At 38.8% G+C, this 13596-nt stretch overlaps 1 protein-coding gene across 2 annotated transcripts in view; it reads left to right on the forward strand.

Moving 5' to 3' along the window:
* Window positions 1-5225: 5225 nt before the first annotated feature.
* LOC132111584 (leucine zipper protein 1-like) overlaps window positions 5226-13596 on the forward strand; it is a 49749-nt gene continuing 41378 nt past the window's right edge. Inside the window, exons 1-2 of one of the 2 annotated variants that reach the window (XM_059519015.1) lie at window positions 5226-5448; window positions 5516-5701. The gene's annotated coding sequence lies outside the window, so the exon portion shown is untranslated. The remainder of the gene's footprint in view (window positions 5449-5515; window positions 5702-13596) is intronic. The other variant, XM_059519013.1, reaches the window with a different exon arrangement.

The following is a 13596-nucleotide window of genomic DNA, read 5'->3' on the forward strand; positions in this document are numbered from 1 at the left end:
AAATGGCAAGTCACATTCATTTATGTCAAACTAACAGTTTAGTTCAATGTTAATGTTGCAAAGTTGACCAATTATGAAACAAGTTCATTTCAGCTATGAGCAGCTTCACAGAAGGCAATAGTGTTTTTTTTTTTTTTTTTTTGCTCAAATTCAATTTTGATTTAGAAAAGTTAATGGAAGTTACTCAAAATTAGTGACTTTCTGTATCTCACTCACAATAGTTTTATTTTTTATAAATAAACAATGTCAGGAACAATGTCACTCTGTCTGGGCAACACACCATCATTTTCATTGCATTTCTTAAAACTTCAATCATTCCTTACAGAGGGCAGGTCCTGCAGATGGAATCTGGGAAAGAGGAGGGGGCAGATGAACCCATGGGGAATGTTGGCCTGCAGCCCAAAGGATAGACTGAGCCACATACCAAAAGAAGCTGAAACACCTTTCACTGGATACTGTACATCCCCACGCAGTTAGATGACAACAACATGTTTTGCTTATGTCTTCGAACTGCGCCTTTGACAATAGAGAAAGACATGACGAGGCATCTTATGTATCTTCTAACTCTAGATTCTAAATGGCTGAGAGTGTTAATACGCCTAGAGGCATCTTAGAGTTTTCAGGTATTTTGGACTATTCACAACTCTGCACTAAAGATAAGACAATTTGTATAAGTTCCTAAGTAAAGAAAGAGAGAGAGAGAGAGAATACTCAAAACTTCTCTGTCGTGTTGTGACAAACTGATACCTGGGCATGTCCCAGCATGCCATGCTTTTGTAGCATGTATTTCACATGGCTCAGGCTGTTCTTTTAAATGATTTAACATCAGAATGATTGAACAGATTTTTTGGGATACAAATGAATGCATAGAAAAAATATTTACAATTATGTAAAAGAAAAAGAAAAAAAAGAAACCTGAACAAAAAGATATTTTGTTTGTGATCTCCATACATCTCTCATTTTATTTATATAGTAAGCATAAAACATACTAACTGTGTATATTCTTCTGTGCAAGGCAATAACCTAAATAACTGGGTTGGTCATATGAATAAGTGTCTAGAATGTTATATAAGAGCATATTTTCCCATATATTTAGCTTACCATTTCACTAAACAGTGTGAGCTTGTGATGTTCTCCCCACCTACAGTTTTTCCTGCTGTGACATGCAGTGGCCTTACACAAAAGTAATTAAAGAGTGAAGGACTTTGTTTTGATTTAACCGATGACAGTTTGTGTAGGAGTGAGAGATCTGAAAGCCACTTGTGCTTTATTCCTTCACATTCAAACTCATAACCAAAAATAAAGGTGTTCAGATGAAAAAAGCAATAGAAAATACTGCTATATTATCTTCATAATTACATATTTTGCTAGTAATTTATTTCAAACTTAGTTCAATCCATTCTGAAATAGTCATCACTGAGTATTGTTGTATCCTATATGCTTTACTTGCAATATGAAGTAAAGACAGTTAGAGATATAATTCAATACAATATAGACATAAAAATGGTGTTATTTGACATATACGTAGAGGCTAATAAAATACAGCATAATATTCCTAAAAGGACAGGCAAATCAAATTTGGTGTAACTATAGTTACACTTCAGCCACTCTGAGGCCACTGGCTGTTTTTAGAATTGTATTCCTGCCATGTGCTTATTCAGGATTGCTGACACTGGAGAAAGAGTAATTTTAACTACCATGAACAGAGTATATATATGAAACTTGAACTGTAATGAAGTGAGCCATGGTTCATTGATGACTACTGACTTGATACATAAACATTTTACATGACTGGAGTGACTCTCATCTTATTTCAATGAAACAAAAATAAAGAAATAAAGAAACAAAACCTATTCTGTTTGTCAATCCATATATGCTACAGTACATGGACTTATAAATTCCAGCAATGACAGCTTAGAGTCTGGTTGTGGACTACATGCTGAAGTTGTTTGCCTTACCATGGTGGGCAGCTTTTACTTTTTTATATATACTTTTAATGTTATAATAATACTAAATGTGCCTGTTTCATGGAGTACTTAATTAGTAAATTGCAGAACTCAGATTAAACTTGGCCACCACACTAACATGTTGCTCTCAGAATTGTTGAAAATGTTTTCCATTCTTTTTGGACCAAAACAGGTCTGGTCTGTTAGCATTTGGAGAGGATATAAATGTTACTGTTGAAAATAACATTGTCAGTCCTCTCATCTCAACATCTACCAAAAAAGTTTATTTTCTAATGAGAAACTGCAATGCATTGCTTTGAAATTACTCTAATGAAGAGCGAAAAGAATGCAACCTAAAACAGTGTTGGTGTTAAAATTATAAGGGTGATTCGTGATTTGGTGGTAGCTTGCGGGCTGAGGCTGTCAACCAGCAATCAGATGCTGGTTCATATCCTGCTTTTGAAACCCAAAGAAAGTCAACTCAACATTCTACTGGACTGCTTTTTTTCAGCAGCAATTGAACTATTTCTGACCACTACTTTTGCAAAGTGAGACATCTACAGTAATATCATGTCATTCTATTGTTAATGGAAATATTTAAATTTTAGCCCTCTAATGTTTCCTTACAAATACATTTTCTTTGGTTAGCAAGCACAACAAATAATACATGAATACATATACATAAAAAATATACATATACGTTTTCACACAAAACGGTAAAGTTACAGATACTCCATCCCAAAATGAAAATGTTGTCATTAATCACTTACCCCCATGTCGTTCCAAACCCTTAAAAGCTTTGTTCATCTTCGGAACACAATTTAAGATATTTTGGAGGAAAACCGGGAGGCTTGTGACTGTCCAATTGACTGCCAAATAAAATACACTGTCAAGGTCCAGAAAAGTATTAAAGACGTCATTAGAATAGTCCATCTGCCATCAGCAGTTCAACCGTAATGTTATGAAGCAATGAGAATATTTTTCGTATGCAAAGAAAACACAAATAATGACTTTATTCAACAATTTTTCTCCTCTGTGTCTCTCTGCATCACAGTAGCGCCATTTTGGAGAACATCCGCTGAACGCAAACTGCGTACACTATTCTGAGTCAGCCGCACAAGGATACATTTTCTATGTGTAGTTTAAATTTGATTTGAACAAAAACAGTGCATCCGTGCAGCGTGGCTGACACAGAAGAGCGCGTGCTGCAGCAGATATTCTCCAAAATGGCACTATGGTGATCGAAAATGAAACGAGAATCCAGGTCATGTTGGGCGGCCAAAAAATCGAAGCCATTCTGGATTGCAACATTGTCCTGCTACTATCTATGTCCTGATACGGTTGAGCTCAAGTAGCAAGTCTTCATAGAAAGACTCCTTATCTGCATTGGAGGCATCTTCTGTTGGTGCATAGACCTGAACAAAGGTCAGCTTCACATGTATTTCTTGCAGCCATACAGAAATGATCCTGTCTGAGACAGGTCTCCAACAGAGAAGGCACGATGCCACTTGGTGGGACAGGACAATCCCCACACCACGGACATGGTCACGGTTGTGGCTGGAGTATGAAGGTATCGTCACTTATCAACTTCCCACTGCCCATCCAACGGGCCTCACCAATGCCAAAAATGTCAAGATGATAGCGACCAAATCCTCCAGGAGTTGCATCGATTTTCTCATTAGGTATAATGTACAGTGTCAAATTAATGATTTGGCATTGAGGAACTTGCCATGCATCAGGGGTTGGACCTTTACTTAGTTGGAATTACTTTGTTCCGACACCGTCATCCATAGTCGGCAGTCATCTCTGCCATCAAAAGCACAAAAGTGGGGTCACTGGCTCCATGCTCCAACGCTCCTCCTTTATCCGAGGAGATTATTTTTATGTAATTATAATTTTTCATTTTTAGTGATTTTTTTTTTAATAATTAAAGGAGCATTGCGTAGGTTCTGAAATTTCTAACCGTTACTGACACCAGTGGCCGTTAGAGGAACTGCAGCCAGTCTCATGCTCGTTCTCAGTGCGCACGCTATTTTATTTTTTTTTTTACTTATGAGGAGTGTCCGTGGATGTCTGAATTGTGCTGAAGGCTGGTCGCTTCTTTCCATCCGCAGAGTCCATTTGAAAACACTATTGCCGCTGCTTACTATAATGGCTGGCGTGCCGTACGGTTGTAAGCCCAAGTAGACGAGAACGCACATGACGTCACATTTTGTGAATTTTCGCGCCAATTCGGGCCCGACTCCTCCACACACAATTGAGCCTACAGGCTGATAGCAGGCGGCAAGGAAGTCGACCGGAAGTTGAAGTCGGCCGCGTGCCACCATCTTGTAGCAGAACTTCACTTGCGTTAGCATTCCCATTGACTCCCATTCATTTTGGCGTCACTTTGACAGCGAATAACTTTACATCTGAGGCATTTAAAGACTCTGTTAAAGACTCTACATTTTTAAATACTATACAAAATAATTAATCAGAATACTTACTCTTGCTCACTCACGCCAAAGAACTACCCGCTCAAGCTCGCCGTCTCTGCAAGATTAACGATGGCAGTTCTCACGCACAGCTACTAGAAGATTTACATCTGTCAGACAGGTTGCTGACGTCATCAAGCTTAGTTTGAGTCGGCTCGTCAGAAACGGAAGTGCTAAAAAACGCTAAAAATGGGCTTCACTTGTCTCAATTGAGTTCCAATGGGGTCGCTGTGTCCATTTCTTTTACTGTCTATGGCTGATAGAGGCAACCGTGGTGGACAGTCGAGGTGTCATTCTTTTTTTTACATCATGGTTGGCTCATACATGTACAAATGAAAACTCTATCTTAAAGATTTTTTTAAGTAAAAACCTCCACATAGCTCCTTTAAGAATCATATGAACTACTAAAACTTTTTTTTAATTATTATTATTATTATTATTGTTGTTGTTGTTATTAATGCCTATGTTATTGCCTGACAGGGGATTATTGCTCACCTTTGCAGTGACGTCACATAAATTATACATAATTTTTTTATACTCATTTTTACTACCAATATACATTTTATTCGATTTGTTTACGTTTTTAATGTTTAATGTTTTAACACCTTTACTAATTGTTGAGCTAAAAAAAGAGTCTTGCTGTAGGCTACTTGTGAATTGGCTTTCCCGTTTTTCTTCAAGCTTCCTCTAGAGCTCAGCGCATGTCTGTCCCGTCGTTCTTTCGCTCATCGGGGCGGGACCGTGTTGCCGTGCAGGGCGTTCTTTCTGCGGTCACAGGCGGAGAAATCGTTCTAGGGGTGGGTCTTTCTTGGCAAAGGAAAACCCACCTTTTTCATTGTTTGTTTCTCGAGGAAGGAATGTGATGGTTTGATCTTGCGGCGCAAGGGACGGGGTGAGAGAAGGAACTAGCGAGGAGCCTGCTGAGAGCTGCTCTGTTCATCCTCAAAAAGTCAAACACGACTGAGTAGTTTGCCCTTCCAGAGCGCTACCAACGAAAAATCGTCACCGTTCTTCTTCCGTTGTTCAAGGTAAGAGAAAACCGAAGCGGGGTTAGTTTAGTGGAAGGGTAGCTGAATGGTGGCTTCTTGCCCCTAGACACAACTCCAAACTGCGGCAACTTTGGCACCCTCCTCCCCCTCCTGTTCGCTGCAGAGGAGCAGCTCGATAAGCAGGACTGCGGGGATTTCAGTCAAGCTATATTTTGTGGCAGATGTAAGAATGATAGCGTTCGTAGGGATGTGGAAGAAAACTTCAACGGGACTTTCCAAACGGCTGATAGAGGTAACTTAACTCAAACATGGTCGAGTATGTTCTAATTTTTTAGGGGGCTGAACCAGAGATTGCCTCTGTATTCTGATTGAGACGTTCTACGTCAGCAGCATCACACTATGTTGCGAAATAAAGTTTACGTTTACAGCATTTAAGCTCGAGTTGCACTTTATTTGTTGCGCGCGAGCATCGACATGTCAAACCGATTGGCCACGTACACCAGACGTAACGTAACCCAAGAATATTGTGTTTTCAAACAGGAAAAGTCGCTTTCTCTGAGAACAATACAGCAGACTTTGAGGTAATATGGCTTGGTTACAAGCCAGTATAAGTAGTTTCATTCTTAAAGAAAGCAGTTTTGTTGTGCTTAACCTTGAAAATGTCCCCCTCCCCTGCACGTTTCTGCCGAATAAGAAATCAAGCATGAAAACAAGCAAGTGTTTAGGGCTTCTGTTATGAAGCTCATGTTCGCTTTTCAGATATCCAGTGTTAGATTTTGATTTCTGTATCGTAACATGTAGCTTTTTTGACGCAGTGTGTCCCGACCTGCACTACTGTCTGCGCGGACGCGAATAGAATATGTATTTCAAGCCGTGGCTATTAATGTTGACAGCAGCTATTAGAGGAGTGAGGTGCTTTCACACACGGCGACAGACACAATTAAACGCGTTTCATGTCTTTAAACCTTGCATGGCTCATATTTATGCTTATATTAGAAATGGAAAGTCCTGTTTTTGCCTTGGCTTAAAAATCTGTTGTTTATTTTTGACTTATGTGCTGTAAGAGAACACTGCATATGTCGAGTCGAGGTCAGAAAGACTGATGCTTTCCTCATGTGTTTTGGCAGTCTGTGCATAATTGTGTATGTTCATGTCCCAATCGAGAATACACACACACACACACACAAGCAAATTAGTTTAATCTCAGTGATTCAAATCTTTTGAATTCTTTCACCTAAGGTTTGTTCTGATTTGTTCAGTGACTCTTTGTGCAGGTTGCATCATTCCGCCAGTAGGTGGCGAGAAGTGAGTCCCTGCTTCTCAACTAGGCCAACATAATAGGCAAAAAGTAGTAGAATGGCTGGATAATATGTGAAACAAAAATACTTGCCAAAAAACCCCTTTCCTTCTTAAAGTGGCAAACAAATTGTTAAATTGGTTGATCATGAAATATACATTTCCCAGTATTTTTTTAATGTCCCAGTTTATTCAATTTCTTAAGAAATATAATGTTCAAGTTTAATTGTAAACATAAATTAAATGTCTTTTTAATTTAGGTGTGTTTAAAATGTCTCACTTATGCATTATTCTGTGTTGTTGTGTTGAATAAATAGTGCAGGTAGCGTGTTCACACTGAAAATTCTAACAAGAAAATACTTTAAACACTTAACACTTCAAACACTTAAAGGGTTAGTTCACCCAGATAGCAAATTATGTAATTAATAACTTACCCCCATGTTGTTCCAAAACCCGTAAGACCTCCGTTTATCTTCAGAACACAGTTTAAGATATTTTAGATTTAGTCCGAGAGCTCTCAGTCCCTCCATTGAAGCTGTGTGTACGTTATACTGTCCATGTCCAGAAAGGTAAGAAAAACATCATCAAAGTAGTCCATGTGACATCAGAGGGTCAGTTAGAATATTTTGAAGCATCGAAAATCATTTTTTTTTCCAAAAATGACAACTTTATTCAGCATTGTCTTCTCTTCCGTGTCTGTTGTGTGAGAGAGTTCAAAACAAAGCAGTCTGGATATCCGGTTCGCAAAAGAATCATTCAGTTCACCAAATCGAACTGAATCGTTTTAAACGGTTCACATCTCTAATACGCATTAATCCACAAATGACCTAAGCTGTAAATTTTTTTAATGTGGCTGACACTCCCTCTGAGTTCAAACAAACCAATATCCCGGAGTAATGCATGCACTCAAACAGTACACTGACTGAACTGCTGTGAAGAGAGAACTGAAGATGAACACCGAGCCGAGCCAGATAAGAAGAACCGAGGAGCTGATGATACTGCGCATGTGATTCAGCGTGAAGCAGACTGACACACAGAGCGCCTGAACCGAACTGATTCTTTTGGTGATTGATTCTGAACTGATTCTGTGCTAGTGTTATGAGCGCGGGTAAACCGAAGGCTTGAATCCTATGACGCCATTACGTCGAGCGCAAAAGAACCGGTGAACCGTTTTCTTCAACCGGTTTATTGAATCGAACTGTCAGAAAGAACTACTGGTGATCCGAAAACCGATGCAACTGGTTCTTGACTCGTGAACGAGTCAGTCTTTTGTTCATTATCTGGCTCGGCTCGGTGTTCATCTTCAGTTCTCTCTTCACAGCAGTTCAGTCAGTGTACTGTTTGTGTTCATGCATTACTCCGGGATATTGGTTTGTTTGAACTCAGAGGGAGTGTCAGCAACATTAAAAAAGTTAACAGCTTAAGTCATTTGTGGATTAATGTGTATTAGAGATGCGAACCCTTTAAAACGATTCAGTTCGATATGGTGAACTGAATGATTCGTTCGTGAACCGGATATCCAGCTGCTTTGATTTGAACTCTCTCTCACAACAGACACGGAAGAGAAGACAATGCTGAATAAAGTCGTCGTTTTTGCTATTTTTGGACCAAAATGTATTTTCGATGCTTAAAAAAATTCTAACCGACCCTCTGATGTCACATGGACTACTTTGATGATGTTTTTCTTACCTTTCTGGACATGGACAGTATACCGTACACACAGCTTCAATGGAGGGACTGAGAGCTCTCGGACTAAATCTAAAATATCTTAAACTGTGTTCTGAAGATAAACAGAGGTCTTACGGGTTTGGAACAACATGAGGGTAAGTTATTAATTACATAATTTTGCTATCTGGGTGAACTAACCCTTCAACTAGACCTTTATAGTATGGGTTAGGGTTAAAAAGGGGTGTGTTCATAGCCCATACTCCGATGCTATTTGTTTGCACTATAGTTTGTATAACCAATAGGCAGGAAAGGAGTTGTACGCTTAAAAAACAAAAAGGGAGACTTCAGTAAATGAAATAAATAAATAAAACCCCTGATTCATTCATGGAAAAAAACATTGCTACCATATAAACATATCAGTTTTCATTTGTCAGGTTAGCAGCAGTGGTGATGGTTGGGGAGCTGACAGGAATATGAAACACTATGCACAGAGAGAACAGCAACCCCCATACAAGCTCCATTACATTAGGCAGGTGGGGCCCATAAAGCAAGAGAGAGAGGGAAGATGAGTACAGAGAGGACCTGCCATGACCTGTTCCAGACTCAAATGCAGAGAATCGACAGATTTCTAGTAAGGCTCCAGAACACTTGTCTGTGTTCACACACTCTGCTTAACAGTTTACTGTATCTTGATAGTTTATAGGATTCCTAGCATCTTGCTCTAGCCCTGTCTTTGTGTTGATGCAGGAATTTCATGGAGTCAGTATTAAATATTTGCACTTTTGTGTGAGTTGCTTTGATAAAGCAGTTTCTGTGCGTCAGTGCATTAATTTGAGTTGCATTCAGTGACTGATTAGATAAGACAGAGAGACAGAATTGGTTTTGATTCTGAATAGAAGTCAACGAGATTTTATTAAACCAAGGGGAGATTCTGTACTGTCTGGAGTTAAAGCTCATGAAAATGCAATTTAGTCAACGATGTAGTCAAAAACTGAAAAGTTTTTCCCTTGCGTTTTAAAAAAGTTTTAAAAATGATTCCCATTTACACATTCACGAAAATGGCCAAAAGCAAAAAAAAATTCCAGGCCAATAGTTGGCGCTATCACCTTGTTAATAAACAGTTCCTGTAGGGAAGTGATGAATATTATATATATGATGCACCTCTGCTGTTGGTTGTAATATTTTTTAAGTAAATCCACACTTTGCTGAAGAAGCGTTAGCGAACTCTTGAGCAGCAACAACAGAACCATGTACTCCACCATTGAGTATTTTTTAGTGCTGAAACGATTCCTCGAGTAACTCGATTACAAAAATTGATCGAGGCAAATTCCTCTGCTTCGAAGCCTCTTTTAATTTATTTTAAATCTCACGTCAGGTTCTTTCGCAATGATTTTTTTAATGTGACACAACGCGTTTACGTCACCCAAAAAGCGGAAGGAGACACAAGCACTGTGTCCGAAGCAGGGGGACAGGGTTTCATATTTATTTGAAACACTCCTGGGCGCCGCCATTGGCTAGCGGACCCCCACCTGCTGTTAGCATTCCATTGACTCCCATTCATTTTGGCGTCACTTTGACAGCGAATAACTTTACATCTGAGGCGTTTAAAGAATCCATTTGTCCATTAATTATTTCTAAAGAAACACGAAAATGTATACAAAGCTCCATTACCTTGTATCTTACGTTATGGTCCCGTAGAAGCAGTTTTTGTAAAAAATAGGCTATAGATTGTGTCATATCCAGTGACTCTCTGTCGCACAGTAGAGAAATTACCATATGGACAGGAGGAGAAGCTCGCAGGCAATCTTTTACTGTCTATGAGGCAATCGGGGGGAGGTGGAGGCATAAACTCAATGAAGATAATTAATGAGAATACTTACCAAAATGTGCTCCTGTTCACGCTCGCCTTCTCTGGAAGATTCGGTGGGTGATTCAGATTTCTCTTGGCACAGCGATTAGAAGATTTACAGGTTGCTCACGTGACATCTACGTCATCAAGCTCAGTTAGAGTCTGCGCAGTACGCCTGACCCCCAGGAAGTAAGTGCTTCTAATTGACTTTACTTGTACCCGTTGAATCCAATGGGGTCGCTGTGTCCATTTCTTTTACTGTCTATGGTCCTAAGTTGCATACTGCAAGGAGTCAGCAGTGTTTTGATTTAAGGGCGTGGGCAAACGTAAAGAGAACGTCGTGGTGTTGGTCCATTGCAAGATAGAGCTGGCATACCACAACTAGGGCCCTGTGATTTCCGCGATGCAGAAAACGCGGAGGGAATTGCGGAATCCAGTCATAAAACCGGAATTTACAGTTAAACGCGGAATGGCATGGAATTTGTCAAATTTTGAATGAATTAAATTAAATTTAAATTTATGCATTTAGCAGACGCTTTTATCCGAAGCGACTTACAGTGCATTCAGGCTATCAATTGTTACATACATTTTCAATTAAAAATCATATGAATTAATCAAAAATAGGTCATTGCACTTACATCAAATCACAATATGGACTAATATCTGTAAATATTAAGCCGGAACAGACTATTTAAATATGAATCCTGCATGTTCTGCGTATCTGTGTTAATGAATGGAGCAGAAGCGCGACTTCCTTTATTTACACACTGAAGTGCGCGTGACGCTCGCAGTGATTTCAGCGTCTGCTGTCTCACTAAATAAGACGTGAACACGTGAACAACATCTCCAGAACTGCTCTGACAGTCACTTCATGAGCATTTGACCGTTTGATTTGAGTAAAACTAGCGTCACATCACATAGCTACACAGAACTGTAAAGGTACGTCAACCCGTCAAAAAAAAAGTCCGGTTAAAGACTATTGTTCAGCAGAATGTACATAGCCTACCAGTATTATTATTTTTTTTTTAAAGGTTTAATCAGACAACAATTCTTCCATGTTTTATTTTTAGTAGTAAATCCCCTTTGTTTACCAAAAAGTTAAGTTAATTTTCAATAAGTAAAAGGTAAATTAAATTAATGTTTTATGTGTTTAATGTTTATTGTGCATCTCAGAAAATGTTTTATTTAAAACCCCAACTGAATGGCACTTAAATGCACTTAATTCATCTGTCAACTTTCTTGTCATTGTTCACAGTACAAGTACAGACAGAGAAACAATGGGTAATAATTAAATGTTTATTTTTGATGTATGCATTGCATTCTATGCATTTAAAGAATAATAAAAAAAAAATTCTAAAAAAGGACACTTAGTTGTTCATTTTAAGAGGCCGGTGGCGGTCTGAAAGAAACATATTGGCATGATGTTCTACTTAATAAATCTACTTTGATGTTATTAATTCGTTCACATTAAACAGGAAATAACAGCAACAACTCGGCCACATTGCCCCTGAAACCCCCACGCTCAATTAATACATGGTAGATTCCCACCCTAAGCGGAACCATTAATTCCTGCCATTGTTTCTTACCAGGATTCTAAAAATCACGGGACAAATGCTACTCGGGAACAATACACATAGTTTACAGGTATTTCATTCACTCTCTGATCAATAATTACAATAAACTCTTGTATCACCAAACAGTCTCAGTGTGTGTTTGTGCGTATGTGTGCGTATTAACGTCCATGTTGAACGTGCGGTCCCTCCGTGACCGTCACAAGACCCAGGAGTCTTATTTTATCTTGCATAATTAATATTGCACTTTAATTAAGCAAAAACACATTTTATCTGATTACTCGATTAATCGATGGAATTTTTGGTAGAATACTCGATTACTAAAATATTCGATAGCTACAGCCCTAGTATTTTTGTTTTCGGGCTTGCCTTTAAAATCGACACGTACTGCGCATGTCTAAATACTAACACGTACTACGCACGTGCATGACGTCATCATTTTCAAAGATTCCCGTATTGGGTGTTTACATGGGAACGATAACAGTAGCGTTTTGAAAAACCTGCATTTTGAAACCCTTTTTTTAAAAACATGCGTTTTCAGTCGCCAATATGCTGTTGTAGTGTAAACGAACAGTCCAAACGCATAAAATATTTTCCCATTTTTGGCTGAAAACTTTGTTGTGTAAACTTACCTTAAAGTAGTTGTATTATATATAGTTGTATATATATAATGACCTCCTAGAAAATTAGTCAGATACCAACACTGACAGGTTGTTTGATATCCCATCATCCTCAAAAACATCAACAAAACTTCATAGGGTCAAAGAAAATATGACCGTCCCTGACTGTTTTAAATATAGCAACTGTGTTTGGTTGTCACTTGTAAAATCTAGTTCCTGATGCAAAACTAGCAGAGACAGAGCCACTTTTCAAAAATATATTCAGCTGGAGATCTGGACTGCATTCAAAGCCGGATGTATTTGCTTTCTGCCAACTCTTGTGTTGTTCTTTGTCCGTTTTTTTTTTTTTTTTATTGTAGCTTATCTCTCTCTCTGTCTCTCATGTGTTTCATGACCTGCTATGCCTTTTCATTTCTCTCACCTTAGACGGGCAAAGGTGGATTTCTGATGAGCTGTTATTGTAGGTTATAAAACCGTACATGTGAACTTTGTCAGCTGAAACAGGATGGGTGGGAGTGAAGGCAGGGGCAGTTCTCATTCAAGAGAATGTTAGAAGACAGTTTGCACAACGATCAAGCGATGACTGCTGGTGCACTGTAATTCCTGCCCTCCCTCTCCACTTTTCTTTATGAGCAGGCCCTGCTTCTGGTTTTGCCAGTCTGCTGATTACTTTTCCACTTGGAGGAAGCATGCAGCAAAACGCTTGTGATAGTTATCGGTGTCCAATAAGAGTAATTACCAGACTTAGCACCAGACCCGAGGATTATGGAGAGGCTAAATGACTAGTTTGAGGTCTAAATGGAATATTGCGGTTCACTCCTGGTGTTTGCTCTCTTAATCTTCTCTCTTTTTCTTTCTTTCTCACTCAAATGAACCGACATATTCTGAAACCACATTGTCAGTAAGTCTTGAATCTGTTGCAAAATTTTAGTTTTACAGTAACATTAAGGGACAGTTTGGTACTTTACATGACATCATTGTTCTTCTTTCTCTGTGAGAAATAAGCTGAGATTTGACACTTCTCCTTAAATGCAAAAGGAAGTGAAAACTGTAGTGGGTTTTGCCACATAGATGTATTTCTTGCATGTCAAATGGTAAGGTCGTTGTAAACGTCATTGGCAGATAAGCTTTTGGCACTCAGAAAACTTATTACCAGCACTGATATTGACATTAACAACCAGTT

Source organism: Carassius carassius, chromosome 31 (genome assembly GCF_963082965.1).
Source record: "Carassius carassius chromosome 31, fCarCar2.1, whole genome shotgun sequence".
NCBI lineage: Eukaryota > Metazoa > Chordata > Actinopteri > Cypriniformes > Cyprinidae > Carassius > Carassius carassius.